Source organism: Danio aesculapii, chromosome 1 (assembly GCF_903798145.1).
Source record: "Danio aesculapii chromosome 1, fDanAes4.1, whole genome shotgun sequence".
NCBI lineage: Eukaryota > Metazoa > Chordata > Actinopteri > Cypriniformes > Danionidae > Danio > Danio aesculapii.
The window spans coordinates 59,618,274-59,645,623 of record NC_079435.1 but is presented as its reverse complement, the minus strand read 5'-3'; the positions used below and the strand labels follow the sequence as shown (position 1 = coordinate 59,645,623).

The 27,350-nt window shown below is 37.5% G+C and overlaps 1 pseudogene; it reads right to left on the bottom strand.

Annotated features, from left to right (window-relative positions):
• The window catches only part of LOC130221421 (probable serine/threonine-protein kinase clkA), a 90,702-nt pseudogene that overhangs the window by 49,383 nt on the left and 13,969 nt on the right, over positions 1 to 27,350 (bottom strand).

The following is a 27,350-nucleotide window of genomic DNA, read 5'->3' as shown; positions in this document are numbered from 1 at the left end:
TGTGTATGCTAATTAGGGAGAGATGGTCACTAGTGGGCGGGGCTTTCCCCTTCTGATGACATGTGTAAAGGGAGAATGTCAATCACAGTGTTCCTGCAGGCTGTTTTTATCAAGTGTGATTATAAATGATATAATTAATGTTTACCATTAGAAGCTTACACACCGCCACCACACAACTGTGTTTAAACCCCTTATAAAAGGGATTCTTGCATACTAGATGCCTTTAAATTAGGTGAAATGCTCCGGAAGTATACAAAGAAACATGTCCTGACATTGACTGTGATTCAGTGTCTAAACAAAAAAACAAACTGCTTTAAAAATATCTAAGAGTTTTGATTTTGTTTTGTGAGGATTTAAAATGGACCCTGAGCGTCAGAAGGACCTTGGATCTGAGCCGGGGTTGAAAAATGAAACTTTATGCTTTGATGATAAAGCTTTCCAATACCCCGAGCAAACGTGTGTCGGGAAGCAGCAGAAACATCAGTGCGGACGTCACCTGACTTCTCGCTTCAAAACCCTTTGAGGACGACTAGTGGAGACCCGGCTGACACGCGGGTAAGATGAGACACGACTGGATGCCGGAGAAGCAGGATTAAACAGCAGAGACGGATCCGCTTTTACACGTTCATGAGTGATGCTGCTGACAGACAGCCGGAGGATTCTTTTTATGACTTCACTGTCCAGGAAAAAAAAAGATCAAACGCAGGAATTACTCAGCATTCAGGAGGAGGAGGAGGAGGAGGAGGAGGAGGAGGCTCTGCCGGGATCATTAAATTAATGTGTTTTACATTCACATATTTCTTATTATTATTACAAACATTATTCAGTCTTAAAGTTAATTAATAAAGACACAAATTATTATTTATGATAAACAGTCAAACAAATGAGCAAAAGTAAAATAAATTTAATTATGTCATCAAACTAAAATAATAATAATAATAATAATAATAATAATAACAATAATAATAATAATAATAATAATAATAATAATAATAATAATAATTATTATTATTATTATTATTATTAAGGGCTTGTGCTTCATGATTTTCTTTATATATAGTATTAATATTTCTGGAATACATAATAATAATATTAATAATAATAATAATAAAAATAAATGAAAAATATTAGAAATAGCAATAAATGTAATTATGTCATCAGGCTAAAATAATAATAATAATAATAATAATAATAATAATAATAATAATAATAATAATAATAATAATAATAAAAAATAAAAATAACAACATATGTAATCATGCATTTAAATGTTTTAAAATAATAATAATATTAATAATAATAATAATAATAATTATTATTATTATAATAATCCAGAAATAAAGGATCAAAAGCAGGAATTACTCAGGATTACGAAAGAAGCTCTACTAGGATCATTAAATTAATAGTTTTTTTATTCAAATATAATTAATATTAAACATTTCTTACCTCTACTACTACTAAAGAATCACTTAATCAAATTGAAAGATTTCTAAAATAATTATAATAATAATTAAAAGCTTGTCTTACATATGATTTTCATTATATGCAGTATTAAAATTTCTGGAATATAAATTCTTTAAATTATTTATTATTATTATTATTATTATTATTATTATTATTATTATTATTATTATCATCATCATAAATGTAATCATGTATTTAAATAATTTTTAAATAATAATAATAATATTAATAATAATAAGGATTAAAAGCTTGAGTTACATATAATTTTATTTATATTATATATATATATATATATATATATTTAACTTTATATATAATATTAATATTTCTGAAATATATAATAAAAAATAATAATAAAAACAAAATGTAATCATGCATTTAAATATTTCTTTAAATATTAATCAAAATAATTATAATAGGCTTGTTCTATGATTTTCTTTATGTATAGTATAAATATTTCTGTCTTTATATACATTATAAATATATAACAATGATAATAACAATAATATAACAACAACAACAACAACAACAACAATAATAATAATAATAATAATAATAATAATAATAATAATAATAATAATAATAATAATAATAATAATAATAAATGAACGAATATAACAAAATAATGCTTTTACTGAAAATAAAATACAAGTTTGTCAGATATTTGTACATTTTCAACATATACTTAAAAATAGTAGTTTAATAATAATAAAGATAGGAATTACGATGTATTGATAAACACTGTTGTATTTAAATAAATGTTTTTTATATGTAATAATAATAATAATGACAATAATAATATGAGGTATAATGTTTTCTCTTATATTATTGTCAATTAAGTTCAAATTAAAATGTATAAAAACATATTTACATGTTGCATTGTATTAAGCCATGGTCCATATATATTATACTATTTAATATTATATGGCATATTATAATACGACATGGTGGCTCAGTGGTTAGCACAGTTGCCCTACAGCAAGAATGTCACTAGTTCAAGTCCCAGCTGGGTCAGTTCACATTTCTGTGTGGAGTTTGCATGTTCTCCCCGTGTTGGTGTGGGTTTCCTCCAGGTGCTCCGGTTTCTCCCACAGTCCAAACTCATGTGCTATAGGGGAATTGATTAACTAAATTGGCCGTAGTGTATGAGTGTGTGAATGACTGTGTATTGGGTGTTTCCCAGTATTGGGTTGCGGCTTGAAGGGCATCTGCTACTTAAAACATATGACTAAGCCAAAGGAAGACTAAGCCAAGACTAAGACAAGACTAAGCCAAAGGAAAATGAATGAACGAATGAAATAAAAATGAGGAATCCCGATTCAATGAGTACATTCTCTACTCAATCGAGTCCAAAGTAAGTTAAAATAATGTGTAATAGTTCAAGTGCACTTCATATCAAAACCTCCCATCATTAAAGAAAAAGTCTTTATATTCACAGAATTGGACAAACATTTGTCAGCAGGTTCTGCTTGGAAAGCGCTGGTTGCAATATGCGCTCTGCGATACAGGCAATCTGCAAATATTTCTTTGAGGTGTTTCATCTTTACTCCGTCTGGGTCTAAATCCTCATTGTTTACCTCCACAGTTCAATAGACTGGCTTAAATGCGATTTTCCCCCTGATTTTCCCCCCTGGCTTACTGTTTTATCTCATCGAGAGGCAAACGGCGAACCTACCGCATCAGATCTTCTTTCCGCAAGACACTTCGCAAACAGGCCCGGACTCACAGCAGGGACACAAATCCTCCCTAATCCAAATTAGCCCCTCCAAGTCAAATAAAACAGTCTGTCACGCACCCCGGTTCCCTGTTTATGGCTGTGGCAGATGGCACCGGGAGGATGGACCTGAAAAGAGCAATAAATTAAAAACAGAAAACAAAATTACAGACTTTGTTGGCTTGACATATAGTACACAAGCACATAAAACTTAATCTGCACTTGATTTACACTACTATCGGCATGCATTAAAATAGATTACGTAAGAGTTAACAATGCAAAAAAATGCAGTCTTCATGGGTCGACGCGCAAAACTAATGTCAAGCTGTAATTAAAAAGATAGACTAGTTCACACAGAATTAACGCTCGCTGTTATTTTAGGTTTTCAAGAGGTTTTTTCTTTAGCATAAAAGTGAAGGAACTTTTAGAGTCGAATAAACATTTGCAGAAATACAGCAGTAAAACAACCCCCCCCCCAAGCCCCCACCCCCCCCCCCCCCCCATACCCCCCCAACCCGACGACACATTGAAGTCCTTAAAGGTTCATTAAGACGGGATTAAATGTAGTCATTTTGTTAATATATTTTTAAATGAATTACTTTTGTTTATTTACACTACCTGACAAAAGTCTTGTGGTGGAGCCCAGTTGTAAGAGCAACAAATTATAACTTGACTTCTAGTTCGATTTTTCTGATGAATCATCTGTTGATCTTCATCCCAATCACCAAAAATACTGCAGAAGACCTACTGGAACCCACATGGACACAAGATTCTCATAGAAATCAGTCAAGTTTGGTGAAGGAAAAATCATGGTTCGGGGTTACATTCAGTATGAGTGCATGCGAGAGATCTGCAGAGTGGATGGCAACAACAGCCTGAGGTCTCAAGACATTAGTGCTGCCCATTATATTACAAACCATAGGAGAGGGCAAATTCTTCAGCAGGATAGCGCTCCTCATACTTCAGCCTCCACATCAAAGTTCCTGAAAGTAAAGAAGGTCATGGTGCTCCAGGGTTGGCCAGCCCAGTCACCAGGCATGAACATTATTGAGCATGTCTGGGGTAAGATGAAAAAGGAGGCATTAAAGATGAACACAAAGAATCTTGATGAACTCTGGGAGTCCTGCAAGAACGCTTTCTTTGCCATTCCAGATGACTTTATTAATCAGTGATTTGAGTCATTGCAGAGATGTATGGATGCAGTCCTCCAAGCTCATGATGGAGTCAGACACTATATTCATTCTGTTTCCACTGCAGCATGACCACATATTCTATACTGGACATTATTGAAGGTTCAGTCACAAGACTTTTGTCTAAGCCAAGTCAGACCTTACTGTCCTAATTAAATCATTAAATCAAGGCATGATCATATTTTATTTTGGTCAAATAAGCGTAATCTAGAGGTCTTTGTCTTTCATATAAGCCACTTCTGATACCAAATCATCAACTAGAAGTCCAGTTATTATTGTTGTTCCTAAAACTTGGATAGACGTCAAGACTTTTGTCAGGTGGTATATACAGTATGTATTATTACTGATATTATTCATTATTATAACGTTTTGAAAATAATATCATTGTTTGACTATTCATATTTTGATTTTATATAGCTTTAAATAGGAAATTAATAATCAAATTAAAAACAGAAAACAAAATGACAGACTTTGTTGGCTTGACATATATACATAAAACTTAATCTGCACTTGATTTGCACTGCTATCTGCATGCATTAAATTAGATTATGTAAGAGTTAACTACATGCAAATAATACAGTCTTCATGGGTCGTCATGCAAAAATAATGTCAAACTGTAATTAAAAAGATTTTTATTTTGCTGTTATTAAAGCTTTTCAAGAGTTTTTTCATTAGCATAACAATTATAATCAGTGTCTTTCAGAACTTTACAGTCAAATAAACATTTACAGAAGCACAGTAATACAAAAGGCTCCTGATGATCCACTGAGGTATTTTAGGGTGCATTCAAGACTGTTTGCTAAAGCTTTAGCTTAAAGGTAATAATTTTATAAATACTTTTGCTAATAAATCACTGTAAACAAAAAGCAGGGTTCCACACAAGTTTCTCATGTTGTCCCGACACAAATCGATTAAATTATCTTAATATATTTTCCCCAAATTTTTGTGGAATGAACATAAAATAATGGAGTTGCCCCCAAAAAAGAAACTTAAGAACTGTTTGTTTACACTGGTTTTAAATTAGTAGTTTGAATAAGCAGCAAAATAAATCTGAGTTTTGTATTATTATGTTTGTGTATTATTATAATTATTCTAACTAGTTCGGTTTGGTTAAGTTTGGAAACCGATTGCCTTCATGTTTCAAAGCAAACATAAACAAACTTCGAAGTTAAATTAAATACTTGTACTATTTTATTATTATAACTTTTTTTAAAAAGTATATCATTCTATTACTATTAATATTCTAAAAAATATATAGCTGTAAATAAGAATTAATAATAATATATACAGTTGAAGTCAGAATTATTAGCCCCCCTCCATTTATTTTTTTCCCCAAATTCTGTTTAACAGAGAGCAGATTTCTTTAACACATTTCTAATCATAATAGTTTTAATAACTCATCTCTAATAAAGATTTATTTTCTCTTTGCCATGATGACAGTAAATAATATTTGACAAGATTTTTTCAAGAGACTTCTATTCAGCTAAAAGTGACATTTAAAGGCTTAACTAGGTTAATTAGGCTAGGTTAACTAGGCAGGTTAGGGTAATTAGGCAAGTTATTGTAAAACGATTGTTTGTTCTGTAGACTATCGAAATAAAATAGCTTAAAGGGGCTAATAATATTGACCTTAAAAACTGATTAGACCTTAAAACAATTAAAAACTGCTTTTATTCTAGCCGAAATAAAGCAAATAAGACTTTCTCCAGAAGAAAAAATATTATCAGACATACTGTCAAAAAATTTCCTTCCTCTGCTCTTGCTCTGTGTATATATATATCATTCATTCATTCATTTTCTTTTTGGTTTATTAATCAGGGGTCGCCACAGCGGAATGAACCGCCAACTTATCCAGCATATGTTTTACACAGCGGATGCCCTTCCAGCTGCAACCCATCACTGTGAAACACCCACACACTCTCATGTTCACACACATACACAACGGACAATTTTAGTTTACCAATTCACCTACTGTATAGCACATGTGTTTGGACTGTGGGGGAAACCGGAGCACACAGAGGAAACCCAACCAACACAAGGAGAACATGCAAACTCCACACAGAAATGCCAACTGGCTCAGCGGGGACTCGAACCTTTGAACTACTTATATATTTTTTCAAATCTGTTAATTATAAAATTATAATAATAAACATATTAATAACTCTTTTTTTTTTTCTTTTTTATAGGTTGGCATACTGTGTATTTATATGTGTATTTTTGCATGTGTTTTTTATATTGCTTTGCGTTTTTTTCTACCCATGTCTATATTATTTGTGTTGCTTTATGTACTTAATAAAAATAAAAATAATTCATTACTGGCTGAGTAATAAAACAAACACTTTTAAGGTAAACTAGGCACTTTAACCACAAAGAGACACATCTTTACAGCTAAAAATCTTCTTTAATGTTCTACTGTTAATAAAAGGCTCTTACACTTTGGCTGGCTTTAATGTGAGTAAATTATCAGCAAAATGTCATTTCTGAGTGAGTTAAAGTCTGTGCAAATGAAACGTCACATTGAGGGTTAACGCGATGTTAATGATGTTAACCCTCGATTGCTCTTGCTTAATTTACTTCAGTCAAAGTCTCTCTGTGAAGGTGCATTAATAATTCATCATTCATTTCTACATAGCTCATCAACCAGAACGCCATATATGATCTGCTGCATTCTGGTAATTATAAATGCTCGTGGCCTTCATCAGAGACAGATGGAAGCTGAATGAAATCAATGCTACAGCAACATATGTGAAAATGAGCTGCGTTTGCAATGTGCATGTTGGGATTTTCTTACTTGGAGTTAAAATAAAATCTTAAAAAATCTTATAACCAGAAGCATTTTTTTTGGCATGTAAAAACGCTTGTCTTGTTTTCAAAAATTAAATGAATATTAATTAAAGCAAGCAAAAAATAAAAAAAATTAAAAAAAATTAAATATATATATATGTATATATATACACATATATACATATATATATATATATATATATACACACACATATATATATACACACACACACACACACACACACACACACACACACACACATACACATGCATACACACACACACACGCATACACACATACATACACACACACACTCACACACACACACACACACACACATATATATATATATATATATATATTTTAGAGGTGTGAACCTATACTAGTCTCACGGTTCGGTTCATTTACGATTATCATGCCATCGATTCAGTGCATCACGGTGCATTGACGATACTTTCCATACACAGTGTTGTATTTTGGGAGGTGGCTATAACAAGCTGTCTGTATAACACACACACACATGGACACACAGCACCACACTGTCTCTCATTCACACACATGCACAAACATAGACAACACCAAACAAACACACACACGCACATGCACTCACACACACACGCCATGCATGCTTGCTTGCTCGTTCGCTCGAGAGCGATATTGTGAGACCGCCCACTCCTGTTAAAATTATACCAGAGTTACCGACCGCTCCCACGCTTTTATTTGGACATTTTATCCAGCACCGCATGAAATCTGGTCGGGTCCCGCGACAATGCACAGGTACAGCCGCAGGAATGCATACAGCCGAGAGGAAAAGAGAGGGGAGGAAAAGTCACGCCAGCAGGTGAAATGGGCCACTCTGGGGACCCACATTTAAATTAAACTATGAATCTTGGGAAAAAAGTCCAGTTAAAATCTTTCATCTGGAATTTTGCAAAAACATCCTTGGAGTTCACAGAAGCACACCTAGCCTTGGTTGCAGAGCAGAACTAGGCAGGTTCCCTCTGCTTTCAGAAATCCAGAAGAGAGCAGGGAAGTTCTGGCTTCATCTGTCTGACTCCAGCCCAGAGAGCTACCATCAACAAGCCCTCAAATATAGAAATGCACATCCGGCCAGCGACCCCATGCACTATATAGTGGAAAAACACCAACTAAATTCACAAACCTAGTCCCAACATATAAAGACAAAAGAAACAGAAAGGATTACCCAGGAGGAATATAAACTCAATTGGCAAACTAAAGTACAACAAATAAAAAAGTTAGCATGCTTCCACCAGATTAAACCTGGTTATGAACTGGCCCCGTACCTGACCAACATTAAGAGCCCTGGTCAGAGAAAGCTGATGAGCCGGTACCGTCTGAGTAGACACAGTCTGAGTGTGGAGACGGGCCGACACAAGTGCAGTTGGAGAAGCCCAGAGCTCAGACTGTGTCCACATTGCTCTGCTGGAGTTGTGGAGGATGAGCTGCATTTCCTCACTCACTGCAGCAAATATCAGAGCATAAGAGATGCTTACTTCTCACAAATATCTCTAATTCTACCACAATTCCAGCAAGCCGCAAATATGGAGAAACTCCATTATATTTTGGGAGAAAATGAAAAGTGTCTCCACCTAGCAGCACAGTACGTGTCCTCATGCCACCATATGAGAGAAAAAGGCTGAACCCCCTCATCCCTTATTAAAGCTCTCTGTCCTTATGATTTATTAATATATAGTTTTATTAATCTTTTTTAATTAACTTGTTTATTGTGACAACAGATATTTATAATATAGCGATATATATAAATGTGTTTGTTTATTATTACTTATTTTTCTTTTATCTATATGTATGTTCTGTGTTTTGTTATTGCTTTGGCAACATTGTGATTTGTTTTACAGTCATGCCAATTAAGCTCTCTGAATCTGAATCTGAGAGAGAGAGAGAGAGAGAGAGAGAGAGAGAGAGAGAGAGAGAGAGAGAGAGAGAGAAATGGAGTACTTTCATTCCCTCAATCGCAGAGAAATATAAACTTTGTTTACCAAATAAAGTGAATCTAATTGGATTTGCATTTTAAACATTAAACAAAAAGTTAAAAAGATATTAGTTATAAAGATATTAGAAGGTTTTAGTTATGATACTCCCAAAATAATTCTGCAGAAATCTGCAGATTTTTACCAAAATTCTCCGCAGAAATAGCAAAAAACATCCGCAGATTTCGCCTGGCCCTAGTCATGACTGAAGCAACTTTGAGCCCCGAAGTGTCCGGCTTGACAGCTCCGTTTAACTCCACCCCCGCCTGCGCTTGGCTAATCTCGTTGATCATCGGCTGCAGTCGTGCTTCATGTCGAACGCACCTACTATGTGGGTCAATTAAATGCTTGTTTCTGATTGGCTAATGAGCATTCTATGTTGTGCCGTTACTTTCAGATAATACCACAGCTAAAGTAGTTCCAGCAGGCTTTGAGTGCATTACAGCTACATATTACTACGCTGAATGAGTTAGTTCCCATCTACAACAGTCAAAAATCACATCAAAACCCAACAGAAAGCTTTGGAGAGATGTGTAAGAAACTAATGCAACACACAGGGGCAGTTTAAGCACCAAAACCTGACAACAGTGTCTGTAGCTGTAGATATAACCAAGCAGATCCATTGCTATTACAATTATTCAGGATAGTTCACCCCATAAAATGAAACCCTGCAGTAATTTGCTCACACTCCAAGATGCAGGTGACTTTTCTTCTTCAGTAGAGCTTAAATATGAATTTATAGCTGCAACTATGAGCAATAGCCTGTTTACTTGACTAAGCAAACACCAATAATGATTAATAAAATAATCCCTCAGTGATCAAGCATTTAAATGTCCATGAGCAGCCGCTATTTGTAAATGCCAAAGATGCATGAACAATATTTAGAGCCTCATTTCCTTGGAAATGGCAAAATCATCAATTTCACTTGTGCAAGGTGGGATTAATCCACAAGTCATGTTTCATCTCATTTCCAACTCCATTTAATTGAACTGCACCCAAAACAATGTGCAGCTAAAGCGACAGTCATGCTATTATATTCAGTTCATCTGTATTAGTAAAGTGCGTTTTAAAATATATGACGCTTTAAAAGCACATTTTAAGGCTGAGAAAAGGCCTAGGCTTACGCTTTAAAGCCTATAAGATTTGTTCACACATCTTGTCTAAGTATTTTGAGTATAACAGGCTGTGGAATTCACACTGTAGCTGCAACTAGAGCTTTAGGACATCATATTTCACACTAATATTAAGCATGGTGAAAGCATGGTGAAAAAGGCAGGCCAACAATAGATGGTGTTCACAACGCATTTGCGATTGGGAATTAATTAAATGGTGATGAGCAACATGTGATTTGAGTGGTTAAAAATAAAAGAGCTCATAGATTTTGAAGCGTTTTTAACCTGTTAACTGGAATGCACATTTGTTTGAGCGTAGGCCTGGAATCAAACGGATCAAATGAATATAATCCTTCTTCTGGTCTTGTTTTAAAGAAGAGACTTTCAGGTTTCTTGCACAAGCATCTGCAATGATAAAATAACAATAAAAAAGTTGTGATAATGATAAAATGCAATGATAAAATACCAAAAGGTGAAACTTATATGTGTTTATAAGTTATATGTATTACTGTTTTAAGTGTTTATATTTTATTTTTGTTTACCTTTTTAATTTAACATTTCAGCCTAAAAATATGAAATTAAAGCCAGAGGTAAAAGGAAGTTGCTCTCCAAATTTGAGACTGACATCACAAAAAAAGCCTTCAAAGATGCTCTATTAAGCATAATAATAGCATATGTTTGCAGATATTTAAGAAACATGCTAAGTGAACATTCTTGTTTATCTTAAAAACAATGCTGAAGTCAGATATTCTGCTTTGAAAATGTGCGTCACGAGCCGGAATGACGGCCTTTGTTTTGGTCCCTTTAACTTACCCAGTTCCAGTTTAGCCAGTTATATTTCAGCTCCCCGAATTGCCTTGGTGGAAAACTGCATATTTGATTCACTCAGTCATGAAGGCTCTCAAAGCATGTCTGTGACTAAAATGCGACCTCCGGTGGACAGTAGCAGACTCTGATATGAGATGCAGATTCAGAGTTCCACATGAGGTGGTTATTAATTAGCAAATAATATAAATATTATGAATGTAAACATTAGGTGAGCAGGTTACATTGTTACCCTGTGTCCTAACAACACGCTAAGTGACCAGCGATAAGCATTTTGGCTGTTTGCCAAACATGACAGAAATGTAAATACAGCCATTCAGAAGCACAGATTTGTGCAAAACCTGAGCTCAAACTCCCCTCTCGCCTTGCAAACGGGAGGGAGCCCCTGGCTCAAGGATCTTATGAGCTCAGAGCTCTCTCCCGGGACAGCATGCCAAACATGCTTTATAATCCATCATCAGCTAAGTGTGAACTCTTAAAATCAGCCTTAAATCAGCCTTTAGGCTCACTACACATTCCTGTTGATGTTGTCAATCTGGCAACCTGCACTTGCTTGTGTTCTGAACCAGGGGTGCAATACCTAGTTCAACCACTGGGTGTCAAACTTACATACGGCATCTTTAAATGTCACTTAAAGCTGAATACTAGTATCTTAAAAACTCTAGTCAAATATTATTTACTGTCATCATGGGAAAGATAAAATAAATCAGTTATTGGAAATGAGTTATTAAAACTATTATGTTTAGAAATGTGTTGGAAAAAAATCTTCTCACCCTTAAACAGAAATTGGGGGAAATAAGAATTAAAATTGAATAGGAAGGCTAATAATTCTGACTACAACTGTATGTGCATGTTGATTTTTTTTCATTTTTGTTATTAAAAGAAGCTCAATTGTTGTTCCAAAAATCATTGCAATCTACTTTAGAAATTTCCATCACATTGAAATGAGACAGTAGGTTTTGTTGTATTACTGTCAAATGTAAAGCTGTTGAAAAGAGCTAGGAGAATACAGTATGAAGACAGTTTTGTTTCTTTACAATAATATGCATCAACAGATTACAGCTTATTTTGATGCATGTGCATGTTGATTTGTTTTGCAATTGTTAAAAGAAGCTCAATTGTTGTTCCTAAAATCCTCCTGCAATGCAATCACCAGCATTTGCATCTGCTCTACTTTTTTTTTGCAATGAGACAGCAGGTTTTGTGGGGCAAACAAACAGCACAAACCTTATTTGTGTTGTCAAAAGCACACACAGAAGTACCTTTGTTGTCGCTGGGAATTCTCCGCTGGCCTACATTCGGTATTGTTGACATGGCAGAGCATTTCATGTATGGTCCGACTCCTGTTGTGAGCGTCTCGCACATAAAAAGTTCAAACTATTCCCCATCTGAGTCAAACCCCGCAGCGTCACATATCTCAAGCAAAGCCATCCGTCTGGACCTTCTCTTGTCACTTTCAATGAAAGTCTTCATCTTCTGTGGCCGTAAATGCAGGTTGTGTGCAGCACTCAGCCTCAAGCAACACTTCACCGTCTGCTGGACAATTCTGCTGCTTATTCTGTGAAAACGCTTGCATGCATCCTGCAGGAAAGCAGAAACACAAATCAGACTTTTACTAGAAAGCAATCAGATTAAGCAGAGATTTAATTCAAGACGCTTGTACTGCGCTCGGTGTGCAATAAAACAGATATTATGTGAGATACACATCAAATACATTCTCTGATGAAATTATGATTTTAATTGATTGAATGATTTACAAATGAGACTTTGAGACATTCTCCTAGAGCAGTGGGTCACTTATCACATGGATCAATACCAGTCTGTGGGTCAATTGGTATCAGGCCACACAAGAAATCATTAATTATTTCCTTTTTATGTATTATCTGAGTCTGAACAACCTTTTACTTTGTAAAATCCTTTATTTTGAAAAAATAACCACGTTCTCTCGGTTACATCTCAGTCACTTGAGCACCAAAATTTATCCCACAAGCAGTGTAGTGCCTGGTTGGGTTATGGCCCATTTCCACTGAGAGGTACAGTACGGAATGGTATAGATCGGTACGGGTCACCTTTATCAAGCTTGCGTTTCCACTGCCAAAAGGGTACCCTTTTGGTGGGCGTGGTGTACGACAAAGTTTCAGACGACATCATTTTTACTCGAGGAAATGTCACAGTAAATCTGTATGGGTCGTTCAGATATCACATGAGAAGCACTTCTCAAAAAAAAGAGGCTTTATACACATATATACTTGTGTATAAATGTTCATTACTAACCTTTATATCAACATGATTTGATTATAACTGCAGATCAATGACAGTGTGAAATAGCCTACTGTAACGTCTGTAATTATTTGAAATAAATAAATAAACAAATGCAACATTTATGAACACATACAGACCCTTTACAGTCTCCGATATGTTACCAATTACAGAAAAACTACATTCAGCATACATTTACATAGTGACTTTGAACGTGGCATGGTTGTTGGTGCCAGATGAGTATTTCAGAAACTGCTGATCTACTGGGATTTTCACACACAACCATGTCTAGGGTTTACAGAGAATGGTCCGAAAAAAAGAGAAAATATCCAGTGAGCGGCAGTTCTGTGGGTGCACAAATGCCTTGTTGATGCCAGAGGTCAGAGGAGAATAGCCAGACTCGTTATAACCGAGGTCTGCAGAAGAGCATCTCTGAACACACAACACGCCCTAACTTGAGGCGGATGGGCTACAGCAGCAGAAGACCACACCGGGTGCCGCTCCTGTCAGCTAAGAACAGGAAACTGAGGCTACAATTCACACAGGCTCACCAAAACTGGACAATAGAAGATTGGAGAAATGTTGCCTGGTCTGATGAGTCTCCATTTCTGCTGCCACATTCGGATGGTAGGGTCGGGATTCAGAGTTAACAACATGAAAGCATGGACCCATCCTGCCTAGTATCAAAGGTTCAGGTTGGTGGTGGGGGTGTAATGGTGTGGGGGAGATTTTCTTGGCACACTTTGGGTCCATTACTACCAATTGAGCATTCTGATAAACGCCACAGCCTACCTAAGTATTGTTGCTGACCATGTCCATCCCTTTATGACCACAGTGTCTCCATCTTCTGATGGCTACTTCCAGCGGGATAACACACCATGTCATAAAGCGTGAATCATCTCAGACTGGTTACTTGAACATGACAATGAGTTCACTGTACTCATGTGGCCTCCACAGTCACCAAACCTCAATCCAATTGAGCACCTTTGGAATGTGGTGGAACAGGAGATTCTCATCATAGATGTGCAGCCGACAAATCTGTAGCAACTGTGTGATGCTATCATGTTAATATGGAGCAAAATCTCTGAGGAATCTTTCCAGTACCTTGTTGAATTTACGACATGAAGGGTTAAGGCAGTTCTAAAGACACCGGTCCAACCCGGTACAAGTAATGTGTACCTAATATATACACATATATATATACACATACATACATATATATATATGTGTGTGTGTGTGTGTGTGTGTATACAGTATGCACAATAATGGATTAATATTATTGTCGTCAAGTTTAGCGATACCGATATTTCTTATTATATAACATTTCCCTAGAAAAATATTAGCTATGTTTTTAAATGATTTATTTAATAAAGATATTAGAATAAAATATATATTATCAGATCTAATCAATTCTAATTCAGACAAAAAAAAAAACTGTCAAGGTGCAAACATTTAGTCTTTAAAACCCTATGGATGGGTGAAAACCTGTGCAGATATTCTGACACTGATTGGCTGTTGTCATGTGTTTTTTTTCTGCTCTAGGTTCAGCTTTGGGCCGCTCCAGCCAATAGCAGAACAGCAACTACTGGGGAGGCAGGGAAAAAGATAATACGACCGCATCTGATTGGTCAAATTTAGATAAACAACCAATGAGTAAAAGAAATGTAATTCATCACACAAATATTGAGTTAGGTATTTTGCATATGGTATTATCGCGATCAAGATAATTTAGCAATATGATGTGTATATACTGTATATTCTGTCAAATTAGGGCTTGTAAACTTTAGAAAGACTTTATAATTTACCATTGAGCATTTGAATCCTTTAATACAGACGACTTCTTAATTCTTCTGGTTGTTTATTTTCACCAAGACTCTCAGCTTGTAATAAAACATGACATTTCAATTGAACTTAAATTCTTCAACATCTACTCAAGTTACTTTGCATGTTTTTTATAATCATTTTATAGCTCTGTACAGCCTCACAGCAGTCTTATTTATACTATCCTTATTTCTCCTATGAAACAAGCGGAGATTAAAACCAGAGTTTAAATCAGATGCATCACAGATGAACACAATTCTGAGCTATAAATCTTTGTTAGCTGTCTATTAAAATTCAAATCTCCAATATGTATTGATAATGTGTTTCTCATAAAGGACACAGCAAAAAATTCAATCGGATAGCGCGGCATGGCAATGATTTTGATGGATGACTTTTAATTTAACAGGAAAGGTCACAAGCCACCCAACCTGACATTGAAAAATCAATGCTCATTACATGTATTAGTTAAATCACAAGTTCAATGTCTTGTGTGGTTTTTCCCACAGAAGAAAGCAGAAACGAGTGTAATCTGCACCTATAAACTGACCGAAGTCATTCATTTTCAGTGACATGAGGGATGGCTGGCGATGCACTGAATTCAACTTTAAGTCTCAAACTCTGCAGTGAAACATGAGATTTCACTGTAATCTCAAAGAAGAAAATAAAGCAAGCGTCACAACAACAGACACCAAAGTCATTAATTTTCAATGAAATATGGTGATTCAGAGTTGTTTGTGTCGCTGGAATCTTTCATAGATCACACAATTACGACTGCATGATTTATTTGAGGGATTTCTGCTGTAAACTATTCCTAATGTGCACGATTTTGTTTTAGATATCTGTAGAGGTGCAACTCAGAAAACATAGCTGATTTGATTTGGTTTCTGCACAATGGGATTAAGAAGCAAATCCCCAGTGCTAGCGTTTGCTTTTACTATTTATTTTGATCAATCAGAGAACTGAAAAGTTTCTTGAGATGCAAAAGTAAAAAAAAAAAAATAGAATAAGGCAAGGCAAGTTTATTTATATAGCACATTTCATACACAGTGGCAATTCAAAGTGCTTTACATAAACAGGAATAAAAGAAACAAGTATAAGAGAAATAAAAACAAACATAAAAATGGTTAAAAAAAATTAAATAAATAAGCATAAAAACAGATAAAATGTGTTATAAAAGTATGAAAAAGAAGAGAAAAATATAATAGTGCGATCTGTCAGACGTAGCACAGTGCTCATTCAGTAAAGGCACAGCTAAACAGATGTGTTTTCAGTCTTGATTTGAATGTGCCTAATGTTGGAGCACATCTGATCATTTCTGGAAGCTGATTCCAGCAGTGAGGGGCGCTGTTAGTAGCTGAAGGCCGATTCACCCTGCTTTGACTGAACTCTTGGAATTTCTAGTTTATTTGATCCTAAAGATCTGAGTGATCTGTTAGGTTTGTATTCATTGAGAATATCTGTAATGTATTGAGGTCCTAGGCCATTTAGTGATTTATAGACCAGTAGTAATACTTTAAAATCTATTCTGAATGTAACTGGGAGCCAGTGTAAAGACCTGAGGACAGGTGTGATGTGCTCTGATTTCCTGGTTCTGGTCAGAATTCTGGCCGCGGCATTCTGGATGAGCTGCAACTGTCTGACTGTCTTTTTGGGAAGGCCAGTGAGGAGGCCGTTACAGTAATCCACCCTGCTGCTGATAAAGGCATGAACATGTTTTTAAGATGATAGTATGCTGATTTACTGACAGCTTTGATATGACTATTGAAACTCAGATCTGAGTAATAAAAATAACATTATATAAACCCCCTAGTTTTTCCGCGATTGCTGAATCCAACGCAAAAATCAACAAAAAGTCGCAATATTCTTAGTTTAAACGTTAAATAATTGCTTAAAATGTAAATAATCTTATAAAACATCCAATTCCAAACCATCTATTTACTTCCATTTGCAATTGAATTGACTTATAGAGGTTGGATATGCAGCGCACGTGATGTATTTGAGTGTCTCTTGAAAAATGATTACTCACCTGCGCCCTCACAATCATTGCATTACATGCAAGTGGGGGAATTGTTCTGCTACCTGTGTAGTAGGCAGATGTGGATGAAGCGCGAGTGATTTAAATGTGAAGTCAATGCAAAGACTGGATTAGACATCGAATGAATAACATGGCATGGATTGGGCGTTTTATGTGTTTGACGTGCTTCAGACTGCAAAAAAAAGTGGGAGCAAACATCTAACAAATGGAGCAAGCAGCTTACATTGAGGGAGATTTGTTCAAGTATGACAGCCGCTGGACAAGACCAAATTGAAGGACATTATTTGTGCTTTACATGCAAGGCTGGTATTAGGATGTGTAAATGATTTCGTTCAACTCTTGCAGTTGATGAGAGAAAACGCTTCCCTGTAATTGATGAGTTTTACGGCAATCTGTGTTTTAGGTGTATTACTGTAAGGGAAGCCCTAATGCATGTCCTGAGTGAGGTGCATGATGACAGATGCTCCGGGAGTGAAATCTGAGTAAGAGAGAAGGTAAGATTGTGGATAAAATCAAGAGTTTTACAAACTTCCTTTGGCTTAATCCCTAGCATTTTAGTTCTTGTCTTGACAAGTGACCAAGATTTGTGTCATTGTGTCAGATTGCACACCTAATATGGTATATATGCACTTAATATATATACAGTATACAGTTATATATACAATTGAAGTCAGAATTATTAACCCCCTTTGAATTTTTTTTCTTTTTTAAATATTTCCCAAATTATGTTTGGCAGAGCAAGGATATTTTCACAGTACGTCTGATAATCTTTTTTCTTCTGGAGAAAGTCTTATTTATTTTATTTCGGCCATTTAAAAAGAAATTATTAGCCCCTTTAAGCAAATTTTTTTTCGACTGTCTACAGAAAAAAAAACATCATTATACAGTAACTTGCCTAATTACCCTAACCTGCCTAGTTAACCTCATTAACCTAGTTAAACATTTAAATGTCACTTTAAGCTGTATAGAAGTGTCTTGAAAAATATCTTGATAAATATTATTTACTGTCATCATAGCACAGATCAAATAAATCAGTTATTAGAAATGAGTTATTAAAACTATTATGTTTATTATTACTACTAAAAATCTGCTATTCATTAAACAAAAATCGGGGGAAAATTAAACAGGGGCTAATAATTCAGGGGCGCTAATAATTCTGACTTTAACTGTATATTTTCTTCACTCATTTTCTTTTCGGCTTAGCCCCTTTATTAATCTGGGGTCGCCACAGCAGAATAAACCGATAACTTATCCAGCATACGTTTTACGCAGTGGATGCCCTTTCCAGCTGCAACCCATCACTGGGAAACACCCATACACACTAAATCACACACATACACTACAGACAATTTAGCTTACCCAATTCCCCTATGGCGCATGTCTTTGGACTTGTGGGGTAAACCGGAGCACCCGGAGGAAACCCACACGAACACGGGGAGAACATACAAACTTCACACAGAAATGCCAACTGACCCAGCCAAGGCTTAAACCAGAGACCTTCGTGCTGCAAGGTGATTTTGCTACCCACTGCGCCACCGTGTTGCCTTTATATTGTTCAATTAAAATAATTAAATTATATTATTTTTTTGGTCAAATAATTTTGTGGCTCAAAAGTATAGCTTAAGGCACCTTTTGGCACCGGTACTTTTTTAAAAGTATCGATTCAGCACTAGTATTGAAATCACCCCAAACGAGACCCTTCCCTACCTCTGAGAATACGGTTGATGGACGCCTAGCAATCTACATATACCCACGACCTCTCGGGATGTGTTAAAATAGTCAAACGTTAACCGGTCAGTGGTGATAAAAAGATTGGGGACCACAGCATTAGTTGACACATCAGGATTGACTGTATTCATTGTCAGAGTACATGAACCAAATCTGGACTCCTGTACCTTTATGGTTTAGAACGAAACCATATACTGCTACCCTACTAGTCTGTCCTAAATGCATTTGTTTACGGTCCAGCCATGGATATCTCTGGACATCTTCCACTGTGAAAAGCCAGCAGACACGTTTGCCAGAAACATAAAGGTGCCTGAGGGAGGCAAAAAAAAACCACACACACTCTTCCCCCCAAAAATAACAGATTAAAGACAACATAGTCAAAAAGAGCGAGTTTCTCTACAGGACAGGGTTGGATATCTGGGACACGCTGCCCCTGAACAGCCACCAAAAACGTCAAGTTGTGTTTGTCTGAGTGCACAAAACAAGCACCAACTACATTTGTTGACGATCACTGGGAATTCTGCCAGTGCGAACTACCTTTCAGAGAGAACTCGCTGTTCGTCTGGACAGGACAAAGGAAGAAACCATAGCTTAAAAAAAAGAAGGCAAAACTCGCTGGCCTGTGTCGAAGATTTTCCGTGACCCATAAAATACATCCTCGGACGACTTTTTTTCTTCTTTCAGAGCTCTGTCCATTCCTCATGTCGGAGAGTGAGGCCACCCACTCCTCCAGATAAGCATGTCTTTCGCTGCCAGGGGAGATTACGCATGCCGCAATTGGCATCGTATTTTCAACACGAGCATGATTTCCAGACAGCGTTGAAACTCAATCATCCACCCAGCGAAGTCTGTCAGGCTGCGAACGCTTTCACCTGTCAGCCTCCGTCACGGCAATCATCAATGACTCGCTTCTTGTAGAGGAGGTGGAAGAATATAAAAGCACAGGAATTGAATGAAGATGCCCTGGGAAGCTGATATGTAGAGATGCGAACCACTATCGCAGTTACACGACCTGTCATTCTCATGCACAAATGAAGAATGACAATGCTTGGGTATTGTGACTGCCATACGGGGTGTGGAAATGAGAACGTTGACACCAATGTAAGCAATAACAGACTAACAATATATTCCTGACAACATGTCAACGTGTTGAGGTTGTCGGGTCAAGCAGGCCTTATTTTCCATCTATTTGAGCAGTATGAATCACTGAATTTGAATTGCACTAGTCACTTTGAGTGCATGTAGTAGTTTTTTCTCTCCACGGCACCCACCGGGATGATGCAACGGCAGACAATGTGCACTGATGTCTTCAGCGCTTCGCTGATCCGCTGGGAAGTGAGTTACGCAATCAAGCCGGACTCAAATCTGCAGGTGGATGACATTACAAGAAGGGGACATTACAAAGAAACTGTGATGTCTGTGTCTCAGCGGGACCACTGATCTAATTAACAAGAGACTGAGCTGAGTCACACTGAAACCTTTATCAAACAAGATTGAAGTGATGTTGATTATTTTTTAAATAACTGGTGAGTTTATTAGATACACTGATGGAAAAATAGGTCATATAGAAATTTGTGTAGTTAGACGGAGACAGATAGATGGACAAAAAACACAGTCATATGTGAGATTTATACATAAATTAGAGCTGAATGAATGAACTTTTCATTGATGCATAGCTTGTGAGGATAGCACAATATTTGCACAAGATACCAGAACTATTTGAACATCTGGAATCTGAGGCTACGTTCACACTGCCAGGCTTAGTGCTCAAATCTGATTTTTTTCTCAGATCTGATTTTTTTGCATGGCTGATTACACTGCTCTTATAAATGTGGCCAATATCAGATTTACATTGTGAACAGATCCTGTTCCTAAACTGACCTGCATGCATATACGGACAGTACCAAATGTCTAATTATGCACACATGATATGAAGTAAGCACGTTGTAAGATCATGCTTATATTATTATGGCCATTTTCACAGACAACCGTGGTGTATGAAAGCAGACAGATGAATGGGCAAGCAGACAGATAGATGGATAAATGGATGGATGGCCAGACAGGTACACAAATGAATGGGTGGATGAAAAACTGATGGATAGACAGACAAATAGATGGATGGATGGAAGGAAAGACTGATGGATAGATAGACAGACACATAGACGGATATATGGGTAGATGGCCAGGGAAACATATGGATGGGTTGATGGAAAACTGATGAATTCACAGACAGATGGATGGATGGAAAGACTGATGGATAGATACAGACTGATGGATGGATAGATGGATGAATGGATGTTTGAATGGATGGATGGATGAACGAACTATGGATGGTCTGATGGAAAGATTCATGGATGGACAAACAGACAGATGGATGGATGGATGGATGGATTGATGGAGGACGGGAAGGATTGAAGGAAAGAATGTACAGATGAATGGGTGGATGGAAAGCTGATGGATAGATAGACAGACAGATAGATGGATGGATGGAAGGAATGAAGGAAAGATGATGGATAGATAGATAGACAGATAGATATGGATGGATAGATAGGCTGATGGATGGATGGCCAGGCAGATAAACATATGGATGGGTGGATGGAAAACTGATGGATAGATACAGACTAATAGATGGATATATGGATGGAAGGAAGGAAGGAAAGACTGATGGATAGATAGACAGGCTGATAGATGGATAGATGGGTGGATGGCTAGGCAGGTAAACATATGGATAGGTGGATGGATAGACAGACAGACAGATGGATGGATGGATGGAAAGACTGATGGATAGATACAGACTGACGGATGGATGGATAGATGGATGAATGTTTGGATGGATTAATGGATGTCAGATAGAAAGATTCATGGATGGACAAACAGACAGATAGTAGGATAAAGGAAGGGAAGGATTGAATGAACGAATGGACTGACAGGTAAACAGATGGATGGGTGGATGGAAAACTGATGGATAGACAGACAGACAGACGAATGGAAGGAAAGACTGATGGAGAGACAGATGAATGGAAGGAAACACTGATAGATAGACAGATGAATGGAAAGAAAGACTGATGGATAGACAGATGAATTGAAAGAAAGACTGATGGATAGACAGACAGTCAGACGAATGGAAGGAAACACTGATAGATAGACAGATTAATGGATGGAAGCTGGAAAGACAGATGGTTGGATGGATGAACTAATAGATTAACTAATGGATGAGCTGATGGAAAGACAAACAGATGGATGGATGGATGGATGGATGGATGGATGGATGCAGAAAGGAAAGGATTGAAGGAATGAATGGACTGATGGATGGAAAAGCTGATAGACAGACAGACAGACAGACAGACAGACAGACAGACAGACAGACAGATAGACAGATAGATAGATAGATAGATAGATAGATAGATAGATAGATAGATAGATAGATAGATAGATAGATAGATGACCTGACAGGTAAAATGATGAATCCGTGGATGGAAAACTGATAGACAGACAGACAGACAGATGGACTTAAAGAAAAAAATGATGGACGGATAGAAAGAGTGACGGATTGAAGGAAAGATCATCTGGATAGACCGATGGATGGACAAACAGACAGATGAATGGATGGAAGGATTGAAAGAATGGATGGACTGATGGATGGAAAAGCTTATGGATAGATAGACAGACAAATAGACAGACTGATAGATAGATGAATGGCCAGACAGATGATCAGACAGATGGGTGAATGGATAGACAGATGAACAGATCAATGGATGGATAGACAGATGAATGGACAGACAGATGGATGGATGGATGAATGGATTGGCAGATAAACATATCAGTGGATGGATGGAGAGATTGATGGATGGACAAATGGCCAGACAGATGAACAGATGGATGGATAGAGAGATTGATGGATGGACTGACATACAGTACAATACAAAACATTCAGACAGACAGGTAGACAGATGGCCAGACAAATTACAGATGGCAAAGACTAGAGATTTTCAGCGTATGTACTGTACTGAGGTAAAGTTCAACATGCTAATGTTGTGTGACTGCTCATAAAATATGTATGAAATTGAGCCATCATATTTTCATGACACTTCTCTGACAGTGGGTGTGAATAAGAGCCACATATTTACATTATTTACTTTTTCCCCTCAAAGAAAACCTCATTAATTTGAATCTATCAGATTTCCAGCAGCCGGGTTTTGTTTCTCCGCAATACAATCTGAATAAAGATGAGGGAATAAAATCAATGTGGATCACTTACACCGCGGTGACAAAAGACGCCACAGAGCTAAATCTTAATTAGCTGATATAATGAGACCAATACAGGAGCCAATCCAATTAGAGGAGGAAAGTCTCTTGAAGCGAAGCCTCTCTGAGGGACGATAAACACAAAACACCACAACAACAATGCGTTCCCCAGAGGACACAAAACTAACAACACACGAGGACCTCAGCATTGCTCTCTACACTCCTGATAACACTTAAACACGTCGCCAATTAAAAGGACAAAAACATCTCAAGCGAACACTGAAGGTTGTGTGAAAGAACATTATGATGATGCCAGCTAGCCGAGGCTAATTACTTATAGCATGTTGACGTTAGCTAAGCATTTTTTAGAGTTCAATAAGTGTATTCCAGGCATCAGAACAGGACAAATAATGCTTAGTATCCCTAAAGTGGCCATGTTTTTCGTATTGTGAGGCAGTTCCTAAAGAAATGGAATATTAAATGAGTGGGTGTGGCTTGTTTTTTTCTACTGCAAGCTGATTGGATGTAGTAAAGTAGGCGTTTCATTCTGAAAAAAATGGGGAAAGGGTCTTAGAAGAGTTATTACAACCTAACAGACTCCTCTGAACCATTTCTGTTTGTTGTCAGACAGACATAGTAATATAATTTAACTCAAAACAAACAGGACATGGGGGCGACGCAGTGCCGCAGTAGGTAGTGCTGTCGCCTCACAGCAAGAAGGTCGCTGGTTTGAGCCTCGGCTGGGTCAGTTGGCGTTTCTGTGTGGAGTTTGCATGTTCTCCCTGCGCTCACGTAGGTTTCCTCCGGGTGCTCCGGTTTCCCCCACAGTCCAAAGACATGCGGTACAGGTGAATTGGGAAAGCTAAATTGTCCATAGTGTATGAGTGTGAGTGTGTATGGATGTTTCCCAGTGATGGGTTGTGGCTGGAAGGGCATCCGCTGCATAAAAGATGTGCTGGATAAGTTGGCGGTTCATTCCGCTTTGGCGACCATGGATTAATAAAGGGACTAAGCTGAAAAGATTTGGCGGGGGCGTTGTAGGAGCGGGCCCTTGACAATGTCTCTGGGGGCCCCCTAAATGTATGGGCCCTTAGAATCGTCCTAACTTACCCGTCCCTAGCGGTGCCACTGGATTGATGGATAGACGGATGGATGACCAGACAGCTAAACAAATGGAAGTGTGGATGGAAAACTGATGGATAAACATTGATGGATGGATGGATGGAGCTAGTAGTCTTAGTTAATGGTTTGTTAATATGTAATGTAATGTGTGTATTTATATAGCACATTTATCATGTATGGCCATACACCCAAAGCGCTTCACAATCACGAGGGGGGTCTCTCCATACCAACACCAGTGTGCAGCATCCATTTGGATCGACGGCAGCAACAAGACAACAGCGCCAGTACTTCACACACCAGCTGTTGGTGGAGTGGAGAGACAGTGATACAGCCAATTCAGTGGATGGGGATGATTGGGAGGCCATGATCAGTAAGGGCTGATGGAAGGAATTTGGCCAGGACACCAGGGATACACCCCTATTCTTTATGTGAAGTGCCATGGGAGTTTTAATGACCACAGAGAGTCAGGACCTCAGTTTAACATCTCATCCGAAAGACGGTATAGCATGACTTGTGAAATTATTAAAAAAGAATAACAAGTAACTGAGCAACCCAAAAAGCAGAAGTATAGGCAAAAGTACAGGCAGAATTTAGGATTTTAGAATTTAATTAATGCAGTTGCTTATTTTTTATTTCTTAATCACATTACTTCTTCTTCTACTACTTCATTACTTTCTTCTCTTAAAATAAGCATTTTCCCCCATTGTGATGGCTCGAATCCACATAATGAACACTAAAAATCTCGCTTAGGTTTAGATAATGTCAGCTAGCTTCTGTTTATTTTTTTAAATTGTTTTTATCTATTGTGTTTGGTCATATGTATTATTTATGTTTTTATTTGTTGCTTTTTGTTAGTAAAAACAAAGTCCCTTTAAGCAAGTCATTTCACTCGGTGGCCATCTTTGGGCAGTATGCTCAGGCATTCTGTCCAACCCAGGCTCATTCTGAAAACGTAGTCCCATGGATGTTTTTGGAGACCGCGATATACGTCCCGGGAGGTAAGTAGTTTTGCAGTTTTTGTTTTCGCGTGTCCACTGCATGCGCTTTTTCGTATGCCAAATTTCTCTCACGAGTGACGTTCTCCGCTGTTCTCGCGTAAACCCACCAGAGGCCGCTGTCGACCGAACGTCTGTCTGACTGACTGACTGGCCGGTCGACCAATCACCAGACCCACACTCCTCCTTATTTACCAATTTTATCAATTGACCCGCCCACCATCTTCCCTAAAACCCAACCAACGATATACAAAAGCCGTCCAGAAAAAGAAAAGCCTTCGTCTGATTTTTACCACGTTTTTCGGATTTGACCACATTCTCACCCTGTTATTCACTCATTCATTTTATTTTTTTGGTTCTGTTTTTGTCTTACCTGATTTCTGGACCCGCTCTTTTCCAGACTCGAACTCAGTCGTCGTCGTGGTCATCTCCTCTCTGCAACTCAAGTCCGCCGACGTACACGACGAGCTAACTGGACAAACTGGTTGAGGCGGGAAAGCCCTCCACATGGGGTAAGCTGTCAGCCGGTAAGCACGAAAAGGAATGGTATCACACCGCCCCGTAGCATTCGTTTAAAAAATATTTAATGCAGCCATACGGACCCCGGTGTACATAATTCACAGTCTCCAGAAATGTCCGCAGGACTGCATTTTCAGAATGAGCCTGGGTTGATTCTGTCTGAATGGGGACACATCAAATTCTCCCAAAGTGTTAGCCAAGATTATGATTACATTACATATTTGCAATCACCAATAAAATTAAGCAACAACTGTATCATAAGTTTTGTTTCTAAATGTTTGGATCAAACAAAATCCGCATTTTTTAGGGTGCCCAAGCTAATGCGCATGCGCACTGGAAAGGAAAGAGATCACGACACCAACCTCACTTATGGCACATTATTATTCTCTAGATAACCTTTTATTCACCTTTATGGTGAATCTCCTCCAGAAATGACAGCGACTCTTTGTTTAAATGTTTGTGGGCGTTTAAGTAGTTTCTGTCATGTAGTGTACGTTTGAAAGGATGGACTTTACCTCGCGTTCGTTTCATACAGATTACAGATTACATACTTTTGTTTTCAAGTGCACATGGCTCATTTAAAAGTAGAGATTTTAAGCTTTATGTGGATATATTTCTTATGTCGCTGAAGCAAGTATTCCCTGAGATTGCAATGTGTTTGTTATCCACCAAACTGTCGTAAAAGCACACATCTGATCCGAGCTTCCCCCCGGAGAAACATCAGTCTATACACTTTTCCCCATTCAAAACTATGCGAGTGACATGTCTTGTGTATTCTATAGTCTTTGGTAAAAATCAGGCAAGGACTTTTCTTTTTCTAGATTGCTTTTGAAAACACTGTTGGTTGGGTTTAGGAAGGTGGGTGGGCGAGTCAATCGGTGCTATTGAAAACACTATGGGTTGGGTTTAGGGGTCAGTCTGACAGCGGCCTCTGTTGGATTTACATAAGAACAGCAGGTGTGAACGGCACTTTGGTGGATTCGCAAAAACAAAAACTGCAAAAAAAAAAAACGTAGCTCTTGGGCGCTCTCCAGAAATGTATATAGGGGTACGTATTCAGAATGAGCCTGGGTTGGATTTTTCATTATTAAAAATGTTCCTCTTAAAATGTCTTGGCTGACCAAACTTAAAATAAGCACAGCACTACATTTGCTGCACTGCGATTGCTAATTAATATGCAAAAAACAGCTCAAGCGAACGCTGAAGGTTGTGTGAAAGAACATTATGATGATGCCAGCTAGCCGAGGCTAATTCCTCATAGCATGTTGACGTTAGCAGCAAGCGCTCCTCTTTTATAAGTGAGCTGCTATACATCTGTATGCTGCTCAGTCAACAGATCTCCAACAACATGCTGACAAGACGAATGATAATGATGCAGTGCTCATAAACAGCAGAGCTGAGGGAAAACAAACAGCTTAAACTGGCCCAGCGACTCAACTGACTAGCCTGAAATAAAAATAATACATTGGATTGACTAAATTTATTTTAAGGTAAGTGGTTGAAAACAGTTTATATGGGCTGAATTTA